The sequence below is a fragment of the Athene noctua genome, chromosome 16 (genome assembly GCF_965140245.1).
Source record: "Athene noctua chromosome 16, bAthNoc1.hap1.1, whole genome shotgun sequence".
Classification (NCBI taxonomy): domain Eukaryota; kingdom Metazoa; phylum Chordata; class Aves; order Strigiformes; family Strigidae; genus Athene; species Athene noctua.
This window is the reverse complement of record NC_134052.1, coordinates 1120006-1142873: the sequence shown is the minus strand read 5'-3', so window position 1 is coordinate 1142873 and position 22868 is coordinate 1120006. Positions and strand designations below refer to the sequence as shown.

The 22868-nt window shown below is 55.5% G+C and overlaps 1 protein-coding gene across 7 annotated transcripts in view; it reads left to right on the top strand.

The window, feature by feature from the left end:
* Positions 1–9036: 9036 nt before the first annotated feature.
* DLGAP4 (DLG associated protein 4) overlaps positions 9037–22868 on the top strand; it is a 180242-nt gene continuing 166410 nt past the window's right edge. For all 7 annotated transcript variants that reach the window (XM_074920639.1, XM_074920645.1, XM_074920643.1 and 4 more), the window contains exon 1: positions 9037–9148. The gene's annotated coding sequence lies outside the window, so the exon portion shown is untranslated. The remainder of the gene's footprint in view (positions 9149–22868) is intronic.

Sequence of the window (22868 nt, the reverse complement as noted above, 5' to 3'; positions counted from 1 at the left end):
TGGGGCTGCACGGTGCCGGCGCTGCTGGCAGTGGGCGTTTGCGGGAGCAGCTTACTTTGGACAGGAGCACGCACCTCCCGGTCACCACCTCCTGCCATACCTTCACCTCTCGGGCCACCACTTGCTAATGAGATGGAACCAGTGAAGGAGATTTCTGTGGATACGCAGCTGATACATTGCAAGCAGTTGTGTGTTTGAAACAGGAAAAAGGGATTTTAATTATTCTGTAGTAACTAATTAGTTTTGACCATTATGCACACGGAGGAAAAAAGGGTCCTACTGTTAAACATCGAACATTTTTGCCTCACTAGTCAGAGGATGATTTTACAGCATACGTTGTTGTAAGACCCTTCACCCCCTCAGGAAAACAAAAGAAGTGTTATTCTCGGTGTGTTTATGAGAAGCACCATTTCACATCGGCCCCCATCTCAGGGCTGCGTACTCCATCTGAGGGAAATAAGGTATCAAAGTCCTTTTTATAAGAATGCCTCTCACAAGGTAACTGGGAAAGTTATGAGAAAATGTGTTAGGTATGACCTGCCAATCAAATGTCAGATCAGCTGAATATAGCATGAAGGGAGGCAGGCAATGAGATGGGGAAGATTAGCCTAGCGCCAAGGCCTATTTGCTGGGCTAAAACATCCCCAAGACAGCAAGACACCGTGTCCAGAGCAAGTGTTCCCTGGCAGCGCCTGGCTGGGCAGGCTGCGGGCACGAGGGCTGTGGCTGGGCTGCCACCCAGCCAGTGGCCAGCTTAGGAAAGGTTTCTCCAGTCTGAACTGGGCAAATAAAATTCTACAGCCATAAACGTGGCTGTAGATGCCTGCCCACCTCTGCTTTGCTCCGCAGATGACAGTTCCATCATTTCTAAGCATATTGGTTTGAATTCAGTCAGGTTGTAAAAATATTCATTTTATCCCTAGCTCAGATGTTGAAATTGAATGTCAGTTAGAAGCAGAAACCCAGAATTATTCTGTGAGAAAATGCTAAAAAGAGGTTCTCCAAATTTTCGTCCAAAAATAAAATAAATTTTCCAGTGAGGCAGTTTGCTCCTGCAAGCACCGGTGCTCTCCACAGCCCGGCGGCAGGGTGGGCTCTGCCCACAGCAGGGTCTGGGGCCGCTCGTCAGCTCAGGGCTTCACTGGGCATTTCATGACAGCAGCAAATATTCATAACCCTCTGCAACCCAATCACCTGGAGGTGCATCGCTGGGAGAGTCTTAGTGCCTCTCCCCTCCCTTCCACTCCCCATGCCCTTGGCATTACTCTCATGTAGGGAGATCGTAGAAATACAAACTCTACAGGTTTATATACCAGAAAGCAAATACAGCGGCCAATAATTATTATTTTTAACTTATCCAAATCTGTAATCCAATGACACGGATTTAAAAAACAGTAATTTATCTTATTGTACCTTTTAGTGAGGTTGACTTTAAATGCTTAGACTCCGCTGTGGAGTTACATCCTGTTTCTGCCTGGGGACTGGTGCCACAGAGCTCTGGGTTTACTGTGTCTCCTGCCCAAGCAGAGCCAGGAACCAGGCTGGGTGAGAGTCACACTACCTCGGACATATCAGCTCACCCTTAGGCCCAGCTTCCTGGTGTTGCAAACACCAGATCCTATAAGGAAACCCCTTTTCTAGCAAGCACTGACCAGTCACCAGCAGAAGATCCCGACCCTGGGAGAAGACACAGGTACCCGGGGGAGGAGGATGCTGCCTGGCTGGCACTGCGTGCAGACGCTGCCCTGGCGAAGTGAGGCTGCCAGCTCCTCCAGGCAGCCTGTCTCCAGGTCAGGCCCGACCGTTTACATCTCACATGGGAAGGTGACATTGTGCTGCCGTCATTTTTGTGGTTAGCACGCTGGCTTTGCTGCGCCTGTTGTGTGTTCCAGCAAAGCCTTCCTCATTTCTATTTCTGGGTCACATCCTCAATCTCCCTTGTTATCAGGTTGCATCTATTTCTTTTAACTGAATGCACTTCTACTTAGCTGGTGCATGTATCTCACCTGCATCCTCCCTGGCAGAAACGTGGCTTGTTCCTGGATGTTTGCATGCTGAGAGCTATTACCATGCCCACTGCAGCTGAGAGTAGTGTATAAAAATACTGGGTTTTGGGGAGGGTATGTAGATTTTGGGTGCATGGTTTTAATTAGAAATTGACATTTCTAAGCCTTTGGCTGCCAAGCAACAAGCATCTAGAAAATGATCTCAGTTGTGATATTGTAGGTACCCAGCGTCCATCCTCACTGCTGTATTTAAAGCCTCAGAAAGGGCAACCTCACTGTTCATTGCACAGGCACTCCTCGGCGGCTAAGTTAACAGTTAAACTAGATGGAAACCAAGGCAGAGTGACTGACCCAGGACCCCATCACCCCTGCCCCAGCACTGCTGCAGCAGCAGAAACTGAACATAAAACAATGTGGGAACGAAATCTGGTATCAGAGCCGGTGGGATGCTCTGAAGCTGCAGTCTGATCCCTGGCTGAATGGAACCCTGGCTACTCTCTGTGGGTCAAGCTCTGGACTTCCCACAGCCTGAGGACTTGGGCCCTTGTTCAGTGGGCAAATGAGAGTGTGCAGCCACATCCCAGAGCCCAGATAAACAAAATGCAGCAGGAGGCAGGGAGCACATAGGCGCTTGCACATCTCTGCAGGCGCTGCCATACAGCCTTCCTGGCTTCATCCTTACAGAACAAACAACTTCCTCCTTATCATTCCTTTCTGGAAGAGATTCTTGCCTCGAATTAGCTGACTGACTCACTGCACTCTTTGCAAAACAGTGTTTTGTCCTTTCTTGCTTGCAGCACCTCCCCTAGAGCTCTTCAGCCAGGCTGGCAGCAGAGGAGAGCAGCAAGAGACAGTCTGTAGGAGCAAAGCACTGCAAAGCTTTGGCATCTCTGGGCCATGGTGCAGGTCAGAGGTGCTGATGGATACAGCACGCTCCCCCCTGCTCAGCCCTTGTGCCTCTGGCCTCCCCTGCCCTGCCCTGGCAGGAGCAGGGGCTGTAGCTGCAGCTGCTCGGCAGCTGTTGGGTGAAGCGGCTCCGCTGCTCGGTGGGCACAGACCTGCCCCTTGGCTGTGGCCAGAGTGGGGCAGCAGGATGAGCTCCTGAGGATTGGAAGGAAGGTTGAAGCTGCCTGATTCATTTCCCTCTTCCTTTCCTGGTATAGGCTCATTTCTCATAGAATATTACCCAGAGCTTTGCAGGTACTAAATATACCAGTATCTCTGAAGGAACAGCTGGACAGTATTGTAAATTCTTTCCTAGTGCCCGAGCCATGGTTTCCTGCAGCAAAAAAGTGGAAACAGTCACACTGAAGCAGATTGATGGCCTGTCTGGTCTGACACTGTAGGTGTAACAGTGGCTCATGGCAAATGCTCCCAAGGAAATCATTACAGGCTCCTGAGTGCTTCACCGTGCAGTCCTGTCCTGTGAGAGCCGGATCCCGGCTGGCCAGCAGCTCTGGGGCTGTGGCAGGAGGTCTGCTGTCCCTTTGTGTTCCCCAGTCTGGCCTAATGTGACTGCAGATGCTCCTCTAAGCTCCTTTCTGAATCTTACTTAATTCTTTCCTTCAGTTTTATTCTGCTACTCCTCAGCCTTCATCCCTGGCACCCCTTCAGAGAACTAGATATGGCCTTATACTCTCAGCCCTACTGTGCTCATTGCTTGGCTCATTATGCTTTGAATTGAATTTGGTGCGTTGCAAACATGAGAGTCTGACTTAGTACATTTATTTCACCCTTCTGGATATTAAGTTCTTGGTGTGCCCTATTTTGCAGGCTCTCTGAGGTAGGGCACGAGATATTTTTTATTCCAAGATATTATCGACTATAGGTGATGCATCTTGTCAGTGTGGAACATGTCTCTCAGATGTGCTGATGGCCTCCAGCTTGTTCAGGCAGGGTAGGAGACCCATAACCTGCATGTAGGTGCCCCTTAAATAATGACCCCTCTGTCCTCAGAAAGAATGTGGACTTCAAGCCAAGTGAAGAAGCGCCATTGACTGGAATGAACCATTACCTGGTTAGGAGGAATGTGATGACAAAGGGTAGCAGAGGCTGGTCTGACAGACCATCCCTTCTTGGTGGAACAGGGGTTGTCAGAGCTGCCACATAGGACCAAGGCAGCGGCAGAGGGAGACAGTTTCTGTGAGCAGGACACAGAGCACAGGCAGACCGGGGTGAGGTTTTGAGCATGTGGCTAAGTTAAAAGGCTGTTACTCACCAGCATTTGATTTCAGCAAGGAGCAGGGAGGAGAAGAATTGACTTCTGAGTAATTCGTTGACAGAAGATCAAAGCAAACCAGGCCTGCCCTCTGCCCAGCTGGGAGGTGCGGGGGGTCTGCACTGCACTGTGCACACACCTCTGCTCCTTTACAGCTCGCTGCAGATTTTCTGGCCTATCCACCCCTCAGTGGTCTCCAAAGGTATCTGCAGCACCCTGAATGTGCAGGGGTTGTAGGATCTCACTGGAAAAGCCACATCAGCTCAGAGCTTCATGAGCTTGGGGATGCCAATCCATCTGGTATTCACTGCATCTCCCCTTTTCTGTCCCTCCCTGTGTCTGAGAGCACTGGGGCCTGGACCCTGCACACAGACGGCTGCTTCCCTGCAATGCCCTTGTCTGGCTTCACTGTGTCCAGTCAGTCATGGTTGTTTGTCTCAGGGTCATATAGACTCCACATGTCTCAGGGTCCTATAGACTTGACAGCCCCAATATCACTTTGTGCATGCTCAGCCCCGCACCCTTCTTACTCACACTTCTTCTACTCTAACCTCCCTTTCCATATGTTGTCCTCCAGTCCCTCCCCAGCTTTGCTTGCTTCCCGTACAGACCCAAGCTGGGTCATTTCTCCTGTTGGCAGTGAACGTTTGGTCCACTGACTGAAATGTTCAGTGGCATCTTTGACAAATCATGTCACCCCTGGAGACTGGAGCAGTCCGGTGCCAGAGGAATTAACTGTTTCTGCTTAACAGCAGAGAGTTGCAAGCTACAAAGACTGTCCTGTGGGCTGCAAAACCATTTACTAGCTAAACTTCCAGGAGGATAAAAGTTGTAATACAAGGGCCTTTGTGTGACCAGTGTGGCTTTCGTTCTCACACACTCCAAGTGCCCATTGCTCATACAGCCATAGTGCAATTCCCAAACTCAAGCCAGCTCCTCGACTCAAAAGAGTTCCTTTTCAATTTGGTTCTGCCTTCTCCTCCCTAAATGACTCTCTTCCCCTCAGCAGATTGACCTCCCACACAGCATCTTGCCACTGTCTTCATGAAGAATGTAAGAGGCTTGTCAATCCTTGTCCTCTTCTGCTGCTCTGTGGAGATAAATCTCCCCTGTCACCTTAGTGGGACTCTCCTGGATCCCTTTGTCTCTCCAGGCAATCCCATCCCCTCCCTCCCATGGGGATAGCAACCTCACACCCGCCCTTTGCTCAGCTCTGCTCTCTCCCTAACCTGTGCTAGGGCCCCCCAGGCCTGCAACACAAACATCTCTAAACAGGAGAAATCCCCTCAGATTTCTGCCCCATCTCCCCCAGGCCTCTCTGCCCCCACCTCTGCACTCACACTCTCTGCCTTCTGTCCCACTTGCTCAGCACAGAGTCCTGTGTCCAGGTTTCTCATGATGGTCTCAAAGCTATGCTCAGTAATCACCTTTGATCTTCCTCCTGGTCTCCACACATTCAGCCACACTGGCTTAGAAAGTTGGCCCATCTGAGATTATCTGATGGTTAATCCTGTGGTTTTCTGCCTGTCTTTCATATTTCTGCTTCTCTGGCTCTTCCTTACACCTGCCTCCCTCTTCTGCTGGATGCCCACAGCAGCCTGTCCTTTAGCCCTTTCTGTTCTCCTTTCACACACTATCTCTGGGTAATCTCCACCACTCACTAGCTCCAACCACTCTCTGTAGTGACTCTCAGACCTTCCGTGCTGTGCCAGAGTTGTCTCTTTACAAAAAAATCAGCCAGCCTGGCTGACATTTCCTGGTGGAGGTGTAGCCCATCAGCTCCATTTCAGCACAGCGAGAGCAGAGTTCATCACCTCTCACCAAAGCCTTCCCCCATCTCTCCCGAGCAGACAAGACCCCTGTGCAGCACTGCTCTGCACCACTTGAGCTTAGCGAGTCCCAGCTGTGCTCGAGTCACAGACATTCTCTCCATACACTCCCTCCAGATAAAGCCCTTCATATTAATTCCTCCAGATAAAGTTTTTGTCTAGGCTCAAGTACGTTGCCATTTGATTACTGCTACATTCTTGTCTCTGGATTGACAACAGCAGCCGTGTTAATGAATAGTCATCACACTGGTTCCTAGAAAGATTATTTCCCCTTTGCCTTGAATGTGTCACCTCTTCCTATGCCCCACAATTCTCCCTGTCTTGTCACCAGGAATGGAAGCCTCTTATCTTCACTTGGAAAAGCCTCTCCACCTGCCTGCAGCTTTCCTGATAGTGTCTAAGTCCCCCCTTGACTCCTGTACACCTCAGAAGTGAAGTTTTGGCCTGTTTTCCAGACAGACCTCCCCAGTTGCCCTTCATTCCCAATATCCCTCCTCATCCCACCATCTTATTCCTCCACATGGCCTTTGCTGGGTTGTTAACTAAAAACACAACAGGGGACCATGCCAGCCTGCCAGGGCTGCTCTGCATCACTCTGGGCACTGCACCTGGCTGGAGACTCCTCAGGACACTGAGTGGCTTTTCTGAGGAGCACGCATACACTTATGGTAAAATCAGCAATAAATAGTATTATTCATGCCTTCATTTTCTTTCAGACAATTGGGGCTGACGTAAGGCTCGGGAGGGCTGTAGAATAGGCAGGATATGGAAAAGGCATTGGCCCTCAAAGCCAAAAGATTCAAGACTGACTGGTCCCACCACTGGGATCCGGAAGCCTTTGACAGAGATGAAATGCACTTTGCTTCTGCAGCAGCGTGGTGCCTTTCGAAGTAAGCCGTTCACTCAGCTTCTGCTCTCTTGTGTCCCCATGCCTCTGGGCCCCAGTCTTCATTACTGGCAAATAACCTACCAAATTTCAATTTAAGCAGAAAAACTGGTTTGAAGCTGATAGGCATTGAGAGGTGTTTTGAAAGTATGTGGGTAGCCTTCGTTGCCCTGCAAAGGGAGACAGGCACCCCTGAAACCCAGGAGAGGAAAATGCCTGGGTTGAGAAAGGCTTTAGAGGGTGCAGGGAGCACTGTGGGGCTCGTTGTTCCTCTCTACTTGGTCATTTCCCCTTAGGGATGAACTGAATGGTCAATTCTGTATTCAAGGCTGTGAAGACAGCTGCACTTTTGCTGATTCTGCTACAGGAAGGAAAAAAAATCTGTATATTTCCATTTTCCTTAGAGAATGAAGCCTCTTCCCCAGAAAGCCAAGCTCTCAATTTGCAAAAGCGCTAGGGCAAAGTGATGAGAAAATAACCATGATAGCTGCTCATAGCATCATGTATGCATCCCTCAGGCCTGACTCTGAAGCCGCTAATGGAGGTGCACAGTGGCTGTGGCGTTGTTTTTTAGGAATGATGACTGCTGGGCTCTCTGAACACCTCACTTTCTCATGGGGCAGCCCTGGTCAAGCCTCCCAAGGCAGCAAGGTCGGTGAATTAGTGAATTGGCTGTTAAACACCCCTGAAACCACAGATACCTGAATTGCCTGAGGCCAGGCTGTGAATCCCTGCCAAAGGGAAGTCCAAGAGCTCTTGCTCAAGTCCCACATGGACCCGTGTGCTCAGTGTACTTAAAAGCTCATTACTTGTCCTGCACGAACCTTGAAGGGGCACCTGAATAGGGGGGCTGTTCCCTCAGACAGGTTCCTCAGCTCTCCCTGAGAGAGGACCATGGGGGTCAGGCAGGCTGGGCAGGGGGGATGCCTTCCATCCAGCTAGGAGCAAAACATCCTCAGAAGATCAGAGAGAGTGTGAGGAGCAAGCACACTTGCCTGCAGCCCAGCTCGGGCTGCCAGGCTTGGCAAGGTCACCCCCAGCCCAATGGCAAGCTGGTGCCTAGGAAGACACACATGGAGTGGAGTGACCAAAAGCCATGGGCAGAAGAGAAGTAAGTGAACAGATGAGCCTAATTTGTGCAAGGTTCTAAATGAAAATCACTGTGGCAGATGGCCAGTGGATTATTTTCCAGAGAGTTAAGCAAGATCCACATTATTAAAAGCTGAGAAACTTTGATGTGGTGCGCAGGATGTTTTCCTGGGGCTCAGGACGCATGGACCCCAGTGCCTTTTGAGGGGGTCCTGGCTGTGCAGGGGGTGGAAGAGCCCCGTCTGAGGATGGCAACGTTGGGAGGCTGCAAGGGCATATGTGGGGCCAAGTGCACAGACTGCACACTGGGTTGGCAACACGGGCAAAAGATGCCCCCCCCCCCCTCCCCCCCCAGCTTTATATGTCTTTAAAGCCGAGCTCCTGGGTGGGGTGGCTGCTGACCCCCTGGCTAGTGTCAGCCCTGACTTAGAGAAGGACATTTCGGTTTCGCACCCTGCCCTGGCCCTACGCGGACCTGTGCCCACCGCCCGCACTGCCCAGGCTTTCGCCTGCCCTTGCCCCCCCCCCCCCCCCCCCAGCGCCCCTGGGTGCCGTGCTGGGGTGCTGTGCCGGGCTGGATGGGGGGTGCTGTGCCGGCCCCGCTCCGCTCCCTGCCCTGATTTCCTTGTGGAAATCCCAGAGTCTTCTCCAGATCCAGCTCTGGTTTTGGGGGCAGCCATCTCCCTCTCCCTCTCTCTCTCTTTCCTTTTCCCTCCTTCTGCTCTCCTTCCTCCTCCTCTCCCTCCCTCCTCTCCGCACTGTACTCTCCGGGGGCTCTGGGTACCGCTGCAGCATCACTAGCCACCTCCATCCAGGAGGCTGGGAGCGCGGGGCGGAAGGGGAGGGCTGCGGGGGACAAGCCGAATGAATGGGCATCGCCTCGGTGCTGCTGGAGCCTCCGCATAGGGGCGAGGCGGCCGGAGCGCGCCGCGGGCAGGGGGGCAGCGGCGGCCGGCCAGCGGCCGGGGCCGGGGCCGGGGCCGGGCCGGGCCGGGCCGAGCCGAGCCGGGCCCCCCGCCGAGCCCGCAGCCGCCGCCGCCGGGGCGCTGCGAGGAGCGGGCGCTGCCCCGCCGCGGGACCGCTCCGGCCCGAGCGCCGCCTCCCGCCGCCGCGGATCGAGGTGAGCGGGCGGGCCGGGGCGGGGGGGGCTGCGGCGGGGCCGGCGCTCGACCGCGGCCGCTCCCAGGAGCCGCGCCGGGGCCGGCCCGACGGGGCGGGCTGCGGGGCTGGGGGGCCGCGGCGGCGGGGGCCGGGGGGGGAGCCGGGTCGGGCCGGACGGTGCGGGGCGTGGGGATGGACGGTGCGGGGCGTGGGGCTGGGTGATGCTGTGGCCGGGCTGGACGGAGCGGAGCTGGGCTGGATGGTGCAGGGCTGGGCTGGGTGTTGCTGGCGCCGGGCTGGGTGATGCTGGCGCCGGGCTGGACTGTGCGGAGCTGGGCTGGATGGTGCTGGGGCCGGGCAACAAGGAGTTAAGTGGCTGCGGAGCAGTCGTGTGTGTGTGTGTGTGTGTGTGTGTGTGTGTGTGTGAGAGATCCGGCGCCCACCCGGGGGCGTGGCCCATCACACCCCACGGGTGTTTGTGCGCGGGGCAGGGGGAGGCCGAGGTTCGGGGGCTGGTTGCGGCGTGGCGGCGCTGGGGGCGAGAGCCCCGGCAGCCCCGGCCCCGCCGCTGCCGCCCCGGGAGCCACACACTGCGCTTACGTGTGTGTGTGCGTGAGTGCGAGAGCCCCAGGCTGAGTGTTCCTGCGTGTGCGTGTCTCCACTGCGGCGCCGGTGCGTGCGTTGGTGCCGGGGGTGCGATCCCCCAGCCCGGCTGTCGGTGCGAGGGATGCAGAGCGGAGCGTGTCCCCGTTTCCGCGCGTGTGCCAACCGCATTGAGCCTGTGTGTGGGAGCAACCCCCGCCCGGGCGGCCGTGTCTGTGCGCGTCCCGGTGCCTGCGTGTGCGCCGCGCACGCGTGTGTCTCGGTAGGTGATGTGTGCCTGCGGGTGTGCGCGCTGCGGGGGGGGTGTGTGTCTGTGTGTGTGCCAGGGAACACACCAGCGTGATGGGGGGAGCCGGCACGTGTGGGGTAAGCGAGGAGATGCGTGGAGTCTGGGAGCACCCGTGTGCAGAGCCGCCCACTTCCCCATGGCGGGGGGTCACAGCGTCCCCGGGGAGCGCCTGGCCCCAGTGTCAGTCCACGGAGCGTGGCCTCGGCCTGCGCCTGCCTGCAGGCAGCCCCCTGCTTCCTTCGAGCCCTGATCGGACCCTCCCCATCCCTGGGACAGGACCGGCGTGGGCACGCTGTGCTGGGCGTGGAGGCAGGCAGAGCTGCCCTGCTGAGGCAGGGTGCCAGCCTGAGCCTCCCCTCACCCCGCTGCCCGCTCGGTTCTGCCCGGGTGAAGGTGCTCCTGCCTTGCACTGCCTCACACTGAGCCAGAGGGGCTGCAGGGAAATGGAGCTGGCTGGCAGCAAGCGGCAGCACCTGGCAGGGCAGTGCCCTCTGTTCCCCGTGGATGCAGCTCGCAGGCCTGGCTGCCTGTCCTCTGGCTGTAGCAATGGTCTGGATTGGCCCCGAGGCAGTGGCTGGGTCATTACTCTCACATTAGACTTTTGGAGGGGCAGCATGTCCCCCCACATGCTGGTCCCCTCCAGGAGAGAGATGCCACAGAACAAACTCTCCTCCGGGCCTTTGCCATGACACGGTTAGGAAGCCCCAGTCCAGGACGAGGCCCAGGCATTGATGTTGCCATCATTTCAATTGGAGTTTGGCACCAATGTGCCTTTGAGGCTCTGAGAGTTGGTGACCTTCCCGACACCGTGCCACCACCCCAGCGTCGGGCTGGCACCTGCTGCGCTGTGAGCAGACGTGTCCACGCAGATGTGCGCGGGCTGCAGCCCGCAGGACCCGGGCATCTCGGAGCGCTTCCCGCAAAATGGACTCTCGGAGCCTCGCGTATCCTCGTCTGGCTGCTTTTCCTCTGAGGAAGCACAAAGCAGAGCCAGCCCAGAGGATTCCTGCGGGAAGCTAATGCCTGGTCAGAGCCACCACTCCTGCCCGTGAGGCATGGGGCTGATTCTTACACCGGCAGGAAAATGGGGCTTTTCCAGATCCCGGCAGGGCAGCTGGTGTGTGCAAGCCCAGTTCTGATCTCCGCAGCAGCTCGGCTCCCTCGCTGCTCTTGGTGTACATGATGTACCAGTACAGTTTGAAGCACGCTGCAAGTGGTGAAGGAATAGAGCAGCTCAAGGGAAACGTACCACTCTGCAGCAGGAGACTTTTGCACCTTCTTACACCCTCGTGCCGGTCCAGTGGTGCTGGGCTGAGTTCCACCCTCAGAGTGCAAACATCTGGCAAGCCAGAAAAAATTGTAAATCAAATAAACATCAGTAGTAATTGGAAACCCGTTTTGAAATTGATTTGATACCTGCATGCCTCCCAGGCAAGTTTTTCTCATGTTAACCATTGTGCATCTTTGCATGAAAAATGAGGCTTTATTTTCAGTCTGGGTAATAGCAGCGCAGCATGGATAGAAATGAACACGCTGTGTCCCTCTAATCTGTCCACAATCAGGCTTCTCCCAAGCACTGAGCCGCTACTGCCATCGTCAGAGATGAATAGTCCTGGATCCAGATGGCAGCCTGCTTTCCTCGGTGCCCACATCATCCCTTCGGCATCCGCAGAGAAGGGGAGCAGCCTGCGAGAAAGCGTCCCTGGGAGGACCCCTGTGCCACAGCGGCCACCTGCGTCCCTGGTTCTGCTGCCCATGGCTCGGGTCAAAGTCGTCAGCTTGTGCTTAGTGGCGTCAGCCACAGACGAAGCAGCACCTGGTTGCCAGAAGCTGTACTGACTTCCGATTTGCTTTTGGACAGGGTTCAAGGTGCTGATTTTGAGCTCAGAGCTCAGCACAATTTTTCTTCTTGCTGTTTTCCAGCCTGGATCCATCAGTCCTGGGGCTGAAGCTGCGGCTGGCCAAGCGCTCTGGCCGGCTGTGCCCAGAGCTGGAGGCAGCAGGCAGCCCCTTGCTGCAGCTCTGCAGCCCTGGGCAGCCTTTTTGTTCTCCTGGACTGAGGTGAGGTGTGCTGAGTCACCCTAGGTCAGGCTGAGACATCATCCACCCTTCCCCACGAAGAGGCCGTGTTGGAGGAGAGGACTCTAGTCGTGCTTACGGAAAGCAGAGGGGTTGCAGGCGACTCACAGCCGCTAGCTGGGATGATCAGAAGGAGTTGTTTTGATCAGGGAGTCTGCTTGATTATTCTTCATTTTAGGGGGGTGTTTTTAGGTTTATGCAAAACAAATGGAAGTGAAGATTCAGCTCCTTTGCTTGGGGATGTGAGGGAAGCCGTCGGCATGAGTTGTTGTTTGAGGAGCTGTGTCTGGCCAAAAGCTGACTACATGACAGCAAAGCTTTCTTGAAATGACACTCCCTGAGATTTGCACCAACCTCTTGCACTTGGACTTGGTGTGTCCTGCTATCTATGGCATTAAAATGATGATGCTTTGCAAAAGATACCTGTATTTCACACTTTGTATCTGTTTACATGTCTTGTTTGGGAGCTTAACTGAGTTCTGCTGTGGGTTAGTGTCTTTGGTTACGAGAACCATGCAGCTATTAGCAGAGATTCCAGTGGGTTCCTTGCGTGACCTCATGTTATGGTTTGGAGTGTGCAACGGAAAGGCAGTCCTGAGCCCCATATTGCTTGCAGAGACATTGCATAGGGAAAGTTCCCATGAGGATGAGCCTTAACACGCCAGCTCTGGTTTTGCTCAGGCAGGCTGTCATGGATGTCAGCCTTTCCCAGCTCTAATGGCTGGCTGGTGGGTTTGGACCATGGGCTGTCAGGAAAATTACCTTTCCCTGAATGAGGCTTGGCTCACTGCGGCTCTTTGCAAAGCTTTCCAGCTGCTTGAAGGAAGCTCTGTACAACTTCCAGAGCTGTTGCGGTGATCTCGGTGGTTTCATGTCCTTTGGGATTAGGGGTGTGTGTGTGTGTGTGTGTGTGTGTGTGTTTGTCTGTGACAAGCAGCCACAAACCTACACTCTGCTGGCTGCAGGATGGTTTAGGTGTCCCTTGGGTCTGGTTCCTCCCTTCCCCAGGGAGTGTGGACCCTTCTGCATATCCCTTGGGTGACTCTCACATTGAGGGACCCTGTTTCCTCTGGCCCCCAGCAACTGCCTTTGGGTTTGGTGTCCCCTTTTATCTCCCATGCTGCCCATAGACGGGTTGGTGACTACTTGGAGGTGCTCTCTGCTCAAGAGAGCTTTGACGAACGGCCAGGAGGTTTGAAGAACGGTGTTGACACTTTCAGGTGGGTAGAGGTCTGGCCTGTGAGCAGGGAAGGTAGGTGGCAGCTTGGTGTGTGCATTAAATATGTACAAGGCAGGAGTATGAAAACTACTCAGCACTGGCTTAGCTCTGAGAGACCCATGATGAGTGTCATGAAAAGTCCCCTTACATCAAATATTTAATATCCAAATCCCTCAGCCATTTGTCTCAATGTGTCTTCACAGGACAGGGGCCACCCACACAATCTCCCTTGTAAGATGATAAATGCATGACAGCAGCCCAGCTCCAGCCATTCCCCTCGCTGCACAGCACTGCGGTGGTGGCTGGGGCACTGGAACCCTTTCCCACCTCTTCCCCTCCAGTTGCCATCCCTGTCAGATGTGGCGGGGTGATTTCTTCATGCACATTGTCTCAGGGCCTTGGTAGAGGAGCAGGTGCTGGAGATGGGTCATTGATTTCTCACATTCAGTGCCCAGGATGGCCCAGCTGATGGCCAGGGCTTTGCCGGGAGCAGCTTCCCTCCACACCACAGGGACTGGGAAGAACATGGGTCGAAGGTCTCCGGGATGTTTCAGGGCACCAGGCTGTGCCCTGAGGATCTTCCATTGCTACCTCCTCTCATGTGAGACACCTCTCTGTGCCTGGGGTACCCCGTGAGGAGAGACATGTCAGGCTGGTTTGAGTCAGACCAAAGTCCCCAGCTGCAGCTGCAGGGAGCCTCACAGTTTGCTTTGGGAACATCCTCTGGGTGCTAATACTTTCCACCATCTTCATACCTCCATCCGCCCCCTGGCTCAGCTCCATCCCCTCTGGTGTCTCCAGTGCTTACACAGATCTTGCCCCATTCCCATCAGCCATGGTTCTCTCCCAGCCCCTGGCTCTCCTCTGGGGCTGCCCTGGGACAGCTCTGCCCTAACGCGTCCTTCTATCCTTCACCCTCAGGGCAGGGCCAGGCAGCTGCTGGCTCCAGTGATGGCGATGGCCGAGAGACTGCTGGGGCCAGCACCAGGGTGGGCAAGGGCCGTGTCCTGCTGCTCCATCAGCAGAGCAGCACCCCATGAGGTATTTATAGGCTCAGTAATGTTATTCCCCTGCCAAACTATTACTGAAATAGGCTCAGTGTGTGTCATAGGAGAGAGGATTTTAATGGCACAGTTTCTTTGCTGCGGGAATCAAGTTGACGCTCCCTCACCGCTTCCCTTGTTCAATTAATCCTTCCCATGGCAGAGAGGTGCAAGGGATGGCTGCTCCAGCCACTTAGCTGGGGGTTTCTAGACTTGGGCAAGTCCTTGAGATGGACACTTCAGCCAGACGGTCACCGCCCATGCCCGCTGGGATCTGCTGCCTCGCACCCGTGCTTGGCTGGACCTGAACTGCAGGAGCAGTGGTGCCTCTCGTCAGCTCCTGATGAGACCTTGAGGAGCACTGAGCCTGTCAGGAGCAACCCGGACCCTGGGGACCCTCCTCCTGGGGTAGATCTGACGATGCAGACGGGGCTGGTGTTGGGAGCGAGCCGGCACAGTCTAAGGGACAAGGTCCCTTTTCCAGTGATTTTTGTGCTCTGAACAGTAAGGCAATTTTCTGAATGATCAGAAAGGGTCAGTTTGGCATTTTCTAAATAACCCACCCTCCTTTTGTGTCAGCTGGATGCTGCTGCTGGTTTGGGAAGAGGTCAAAGTCCAGTGAATCCTTTTAGCAATGCCTTGAAGCGTTTCAGCTGGCTGAAGTGCAAAGGATTTCTCAGCCTGTCAGCTCATAAACACCGGTGTGATTCCCTGCCTCGTCCCCACTTGCTGTGCGTAAAAGCCTCTGGGGTGGGAAACCAGTTTCATATCAGGCTTAGGTTTGGGTTGTGCTTTCTGGGCGATGTGCTGGATGTCCTGGAGGCTGGAGGTGTGTGGACGGACAGACCCATCACAGCACGGTGGCTGGTGTCCTCTCCCCCAGCTCAGCATGAGGGTGATGCTCACTGAAGGTGTGTGTGCCTTCTGCAATGGGATGTGGGGCATCAGATCTGGGCAGGAATAGGGGCTTCCCATGAGCTCTTCAGCCATTTTCTGGGGCTGGCCAGGCCTGCGAGTCCAGACCCCAGTGAGTCAGATGGGTCTGCCTGTGGGATCTGAGCCCTGAAGGGCATGAGCAGAGGAGCAGTGCATGCCCAGCACAGGAGCAGTAGAGGCCAAGGTCATGGGCTCTGAGCCAAGCCCCCTGGTGTGCCATGGGGATAGGAGGCTGCTGCAGACCAGGGCTCCCTGGGTTTGGAAAGAGCTGCTGCTGGGGACCCAAGGAACAGTGTGAGGCCTCGGAGCTGTTGGAGCAGCTGACCGTGCAGCCCCTGCCAGCCTGATGTCCCACTCCTCTGCTTGAAGCTGTGAGCTGGGGAGGGAAACCTTCCCCTCTCAGTGCTCCCTGGCAGCCTCTGGAGCTGCCCACATGTGATGCAAACAGACCTACTCCTGGGGCCTCCATGCCCTCTGCTGCAGAGTGAGCTGGCCAGGGGCTGGTGGCCCGGGGCTGGTGGCCAGGAGGAGCCCAGCGCCCGCTCCCCCCAGTTCCCCTGCAGTGCTGCCCACAAGCACAGCAGCCAGGGCCTTGCAGAGACAGCTTGGAAACTGGGAACAGACGTGCTAAAGAAAAACGTCCTTCCCACACAGCCTCCTTCCTCCACCAGTGCTGCTGCTGGCGAACTGCAGGCTCACTGCCGTGCTGGGGCACTGGGAGCCACCAAAGTGATGGTGCCTTGTGGGATGGAGAGACCCGAGGTCCAGGGCAGGGAGCGCAGATGGAGCGAATAGCTCTGTGGAGGCTTCTCCTGTGATGCCATGGGTATCTCCCAGGACCCAGCCCTCCTGCCCATGGCTCTGCAGGCTTCCCTTTGCCTCCTGCCAGGTCAGTGAGCTGCCTTTTGGTGGAGGTTGCTGTGAATGCAGCACTGATGGCGACGGTGTGGCTCTGGGGGCAGCATCCCTGCCCTGCTCTTCTCCTGCCCACACCTCTTTGATTTCCACCATTGCTGGCAGGCCCCCCGGGCAGGCTGCCCAGCCAGATGGACCCTTCGTCCTTTCTACCCCGTTATTTTCTGGACAGTTGTTCTTCTCCCTCTGGTGGCTGCATATCCTGAGATCAGCTGAGTGCTCCTCCTCTTCCTTGCTGTACTGTCCCTTAGGATAGACCATTCAGCTTGCTCCTCCTCCTCCTTTTCCACTTCATTAATGAGCCTCTTTGCACTAAGAAGTCAGGATAGCTGCTGAGGAACTTGGGAGGACTGTGGAGAGCAGTGGGGAGGCCACTAGCCCAGCCCCCAGGGTTTGGGATGCTGCTGTGGGTGCCTCGGTGCTGGCTGAGCCCCCTGCATAGGGTGTGTGGGGCGGGAGGGACGTGACAGGCAGCGAGTGCTCTGCATTTGCTCCCCTGCAGTGTCAGGAGGTGGAGAAATCAGTTCTGGGCAGCTCTGCTATGGTTTTGCCCCCTTTCTGCCATGCATGGTGCTCCTTACCCTGCTGCAGAGCTTCTTCGGGGCTGTCATGGGCAGGGGGTGGGCGGCCCCCAGGGTGGTCTCCCAGCTCCGTCCCCACAGCAAAGTTCCATGTGGAAACTGAAGCTCCCACAAAGGCCCATGCATCTCTCAGGAGACTTCCGTTGGTCCTGGTGGGCTTCAGCTCCAGCGTGCTGTGTGTTGGCCGGGGATGCAGATCCTGGGCAGCCTCCAGCCCCTCACCCAAACATGTTTTGTGGTCATTGCTTTAATTTTCCAGTGTCTCAACACTCTCCAAAACCTGAGAAACTGAGATGCTTTCTTCTCGGTGGGGAGGAAGGCTTCTGTTGTCACTCTCTCACATATGCACACACACACACACACACCAAGGCTCTTCCTGCTCTTCCTTCCCACTTTCCTCCCCCAAAAGACTTCAAACACTTTATGAAAATGTTATTTTCTCCCAAACTGTTGCCTTTCTGCTTTGCGCTCCCTGAGCAGCCTGCTGGCTTTCCCCAGGCTCTGCTCCTGAAGCACATGGTCGCAGCTGCTCTGCTGGTGCAATGTTAGTGACGTCCTGAGCCTGCAGAAGGGGGAAGGTGCTTGGGTGGCTGCGCTGGGGGTGCTGGGCTGTCCCGGGGGGCTGACAGCAAACCTCCCTTCGCTTCTAGTGGGGCTCATCTGATCCCCTGAAGTTGCTCTAGATACAATAATGCTAAACCCTCCTGCGAGGTGGTGCTGTGAGGGTACAGTTGCCCGGCTGTGCTCTCCAGGATGCCATGGGGGTCCTGTTCACCAGAAACATGTTGGAAGATGCCCCCAGCCCCATGGCAGCCTCCCAGCCTCTGGCAGCTGCTCTGCCCTGGGGCGCGGGGCTGCACTGGCAGGAGCCTTGCTCCCCCTGCATATGGCAGGCTCTGCCGCCTGAGTGTCCTGCAGGCATGGACGGACCTGGGGACAGTCTGGAGGTGGGCTGGAGTTGAAAAACCCTTTGTTGTCTTGTACGAAGGGGACTGACTCACTGCTCTCCGTGCTGTCATAAGCAGATGGATGATTTAATCACCTAGCAACCAAAATAACGTCAGGTGAGGAATGCTTCCCGATCTGCTCTCGGCCCACAGCCCCTCCGCCAGGCAGGTGGCAGGGGCCAGGCAATCCCCAGCGATTCCCCAGCCCTTTGGATTCTCTGGGATGAGGCTAGCAGGTAGCCCTCTCCTGCTAGCCCCACCAGAGTAGCATGCAGGGCCGTGCTCTGCATCACACCTGCCACCAGCAGCTCAACAGAAGCAGCTCCCAGAGCCATGGCTGAGGTGGGGTGCACAGGGCTGTGCAAGGCGGAAGGGGTGTCCCACCAAGGCCATAATCCCAGCATTGGTGTGTCTGTTCCAGTTCTCCCATCATGGGAGAACTGCCCTGCCTGTTCTCATGGCATAGCCCTGATGCTATCAACCCCGTGCTTCCTGACATAGCAGTTACCTCCTGATGGCTCCAGCCACCCCCAAAGGCTCTTGGCACGGGCCTACTCCAGCCCTGCACGATGGGTTCACTACATCCTGCGGGTGATGAGACCTCCTGAAGTAGGGTCTGAACTGAGAAGGAACACATGTGCTGGGCAGGGAGAAGGCTGCCCCAGCCTGGCCCAGCAGGGCATGGAGGTGTGAGGATGCTGTTGGTCTTGGGGTGTTCATGCTACCTGTTTAGAGTTAGTCCCTTTGCTGCAGACGCCTTCATGGCTCCTGGCATGGGCGCGTGTGCAAGGTGGTGCAGTGAGGACACATCTGCGCAGGCCACAAGTTCCAGCACCCTTGTGGGACTGCACTGCACTGCTGCCCAGGGCAGGTGCCTTCCCCCAGAGTGCCTGATGCGATGCTCAGAACTTGGTGGCAGTGTGAGATTGCCCACTAACCTGCTTCATCCTGCACTCACCTAGCTGCAAGTGCTCATACAGCATCACTGATAAAAAGTTGAGTGAAATGCTGTGGATACAAGTCCCTTTTCAGTTTTGGGCTTACTAATGAGGCTGCAGCTCATAGCAGCTTGTCTTGGAGGTCCTCTGATGGAGCTAATCCATCCTGCCCCCATGAGATGCCTTGGTGTGAGCTGTAATAGCAGCCCAGTATTAGCCAGTCCAGGGGATGGAGAGAGGCCGCTGATCCACCAGACATTGACCTGGACCCACGCAACCATCTTCCCCCCAGCCTAGAAGCAAACATCCAGCCAGGGTGTGGTGGTGTCAGGCGAGCCCCGCTACATCTGGAGGTGCGGGGAGCTGCGGCTATCTTCCTCCAGCTGATGAGGCTGAAGGACGTGGGGCCATGCAGTACCTGGGCAAGGGGCGGGCTGGCACCAGTCTGCGGCTGCCGGGGACTGGAGGAGGGCTGTGTAAATAGGGCACCCCATCTCTCAGCTTCTCTTTGTGGGACAGAGCCGATATAATTAGACAATACGCCCTGTTCTGTGCAGCATGCCGAGAAAATCTCCGTGCCGCCACGGCCCCAGGGAGCCTGGCAGCCCTACTTTGGTGGCATCACTTGACCCAGCGAAGGTGAGCCACTTCCAGGCAATGAGCCCTGAGTGGTTTGCTCCCTCCTTCCCTGCACTGCTCCAGGAAGCACTGCCTGGTCTCCTTACTAGATGACCATGTTTCCTCTCCTCTGCTGTGGGGTTTGGTGGCTTTCATGGCCCCTGCTGACCTACAGTGGGTCAGTGAGATGATGCTGGCAGGAACTGAGCATGGATCAGCACCTGTGACTCAGCACACCTGTGGGAAGAAGTGACCAAATCCAATGCCTGCCACAGCAAGACAAGCTGCAGGACACGAGGCTGGCATCTGCGAGCCAAAGCCCCACAGGCCAACTGGGGTTGGGGAGGGGTCCCTCTGAGTCAGGCTCTTAACCTCATTAGTGGACATCCTAAACTGCAGCTGCCCTGCCCCTGGAGAGCCTAGCCCCTCAAAACATCCATGAAACCATCCTGGGGTAGCTCCGGAAGTGCAGAGACACCTGGTAGCATGTACCTCCCTAGTCCTCCTGCCGACACGCAGCTCTCTGCTACTGGTGATAGTGTGCCATTTCAGGGGAGAAGGAAAGCCAGGGCCTGCTCTGGCTTGACCTGGTTCACTTCTACTCAGTGCCACAGCTCTCTAAACATCCTGTGATGTTCCCGTGTTGATTGATTAATGACCACAAACTGGGCACTAAGCAGCCGGCTATTGATTCCTGCCCCAGAGCATTCCACACATCCCCATGTTGATCAGTTGACCCTCCTGGACTGGTCCTGCCAAAGAAGATAAGCCATAACTATTTGGGAACTCCTGCTTTGTGGTTCTGATGTCAAAGCCAATAAATCCAGCCATTTTTGTCCCTGCCGGCAGCCAGGAATGTGTTTGGCATCCCCACTCCTCCAGCCACTTCCAGTTCCTCTACAGGGATGGGCTCAGATGAAGGACCCACCAACTCCATCAGGGTCCCTGTGCCAAGCTCTCATCCAGCTCTGGGGTGGATCTGTGGGTGCTCCCTGCAGAGTTTGCTCTGGGAGCATCCCTCATGGTAACTGCCACAAACAAGGTCTCAGTGAAACAAGGCAAATTTCAGAGAAAGAAAAGGAATTTTAATTCTGCAAATGCCTGTTTACACTGATCTATTGGTTTACACTGGAAATGTAAAGCTTCTTTAACCTCATTTTCTCAGAGAGGTATAAAGGGCTGTTCATGTACATCAGTCTCAGCACTTGGGTCTTCAGGCTGTTCTCCCTGGGAGTCAGGTCTGGTCTCCCATCTGAGGACAGATCGATGAACTTGCTGGCTCAGAAGCGGCTGCTCAGCCTTGTCGCGGCACTGCTGCCCACTCCTCTGCCTGGTCAGCCACAGCTCCCAGCTCGCTCTGGCAGGAGCTGCTGCTCATCACCTCTCCAGATGTGCTACACCCGACTGTGCCTGCCCTGGACAGGTCTTCATCCCCCTCCCACCAGAGGACATTTAGCTCAGTTCGATGCCTCGGCGGGGAGAGGAGCAGTGCCATTGCCACCAGCAGTAACAGGCAGTATGGACCAGGTGCCCCTGGCAGCCATGTGTGTCACTTCCAAGCCAGGGATGACATAACTAGCAGGAGAAAAGAGGAGGGAGAAGGGAAGCTGCTCTGGCATTTCCCACCCTGGACAGGGAAGTGACCCCATGAGGGGGTGCCTGGGACCATGGGGCACATCAGGACCTTCCCCATGAGAACTCCCAGCACATTGTGGCCTTCAGGGAACTTGGTTCAAGGAGAGGCCCTGGCTCACCCTGGCTGCTGGCCCTGGGCAGCGCTCTGAGCAGCACAGTGCAAGCAGATGTGTCAGTGAGCTGGCTGGGGATGCAGGCAGGACTGTCCTGCCTCCATGCTGGCATAGGAACGTGTCTGAGGGTGGCTCGTAGCAGCCCATGCTGAGGCCCCAGTCTAGGAGGGGCATTAGGAACCCCTGGCCCCACCAAGCTGTGATAGAGCTGCTGGCAACAGGGTGAGCGGAGCAGGGGTGGGAGTAGGGCTGGACGCTGCTGGTGGCTTCCAGGGTATGTGGCATCTCCTGCTCTTGGCAATACAGCCTGGAGGACAGGGTGGGCTGGAGGGAGAGGCATTTTTTATTAGAAAGCCAAAATGGTGGGAGACTGAGCCACTGCTGTAGCTGGCAAGGACTCACCTCTGCTCTAAGCCCAGCCCAGGCACCCCTTAAAGGAGGTCCCCACTGCTCCACAGCATCCAGGCAGTTGCTGTGTACAGACCAGCCAGGGAGAGCCCCAGGTCCATCCCTCCCCCACCTCTCCCCAATGATCAGAGCAGCTGCTGGCCCAGCGCAAAAGCCCTCAGAGATCCAGCCTGCCTCTCCTCAGGGGAAAAAACTGTCATTTTCTTTGACGTTTTAATTTCCAGTGCCATTCCTGCTCTTTCCCCTCTTTGCAGATGTGACAGAATGGCCTTCTGGTCAGCTTGACACTTTTGCGTAGGGTGGCTCCGTTTGTCCTGTCAGGCAAGGAGGACCAGCCTGAGCAAGACACTTCTCCCCAGGGACCCCTCGTGTCCTCTGGCACCCAGACCTCAGCTAGCATTGCTCCAAAAGGGGAATTTCACAAGATTCTCAAGGAGGAGAGAAAGCCCAAACCTGTGGATTTGTGGAGGTCATCCCAGGTCTGAAGCAGGCTCTGACTCTCCTCTTTTCCCCAGTGATGGGAAAGGCCAAGCCAGGGAATGAGCCAGGGAATCAAACCCAGGCCACCCACACCCTGCTCCAAGAGTAACCGCAGCATCAGAAAAATGAACCTCTGCTGGCAAAGCAGACAAGGGCCTGCTGGAGGCTGGAGACAGGCTCTTTCTGCAAGACCCTGGTCAGCAAGCTGGCCTCTCCTCTCGAGGGAGCAGGGGGAGGACAGGGAGACCCCAGCGGGCCTGGGTCCTTTACTGGACCTGGGCTTGTCATCATTTCCATGAGCTCTTTCTTCTGTGTGCACCATCTTCTCCCTAGCAGAGAAAAGACAGTATGTCATTTTTCATTGAAATTCACAATTTTTTATAACTTTTATCATAATGTGACTGTGAAATCTTGCCCCCCCCAGAAGTCCATGCAGCTCAAGCAAGAAGTTGTTCCACATTTAACTGGTACAGTGCAGGGAGCTGCAGTTCGGACAGTGGGTGCTTTTCTCACAGCTGTTGTGCTGCCATCGCTGTTCAATAGGTGTCTGCAGAAAACATGCTCAAATGTCATAAAAATGTGGCTGAAAGTCCTGTTCTCCCTCAGATCATATGTTTATGGGCATAAAGAGCTTTTATAGGTAGATTAACTTCATTAAAATTGAAAGCATTCATTAATACCACTGTAACTCAATCTAATAATACCTTGAGCTGGCCGGGCTCATCTCTGTGATGAAGCTGCTCCTCTGGGGATGCCTGTACCTGTCTCTGAGGCTTCCCATCTCCTCCCTCTGCCTTCACATCATAGTTGCATTTCTGTGCTGGATGATGCTGGATCAGGGTTCTGCTGGAGAGCTCACTCCGCACCAAGGCAGGGAGCACCTGGGGCCATGCAGGGTGAGAGACCATCCAAAGTGGGTCTTGCAGATGTCCAGT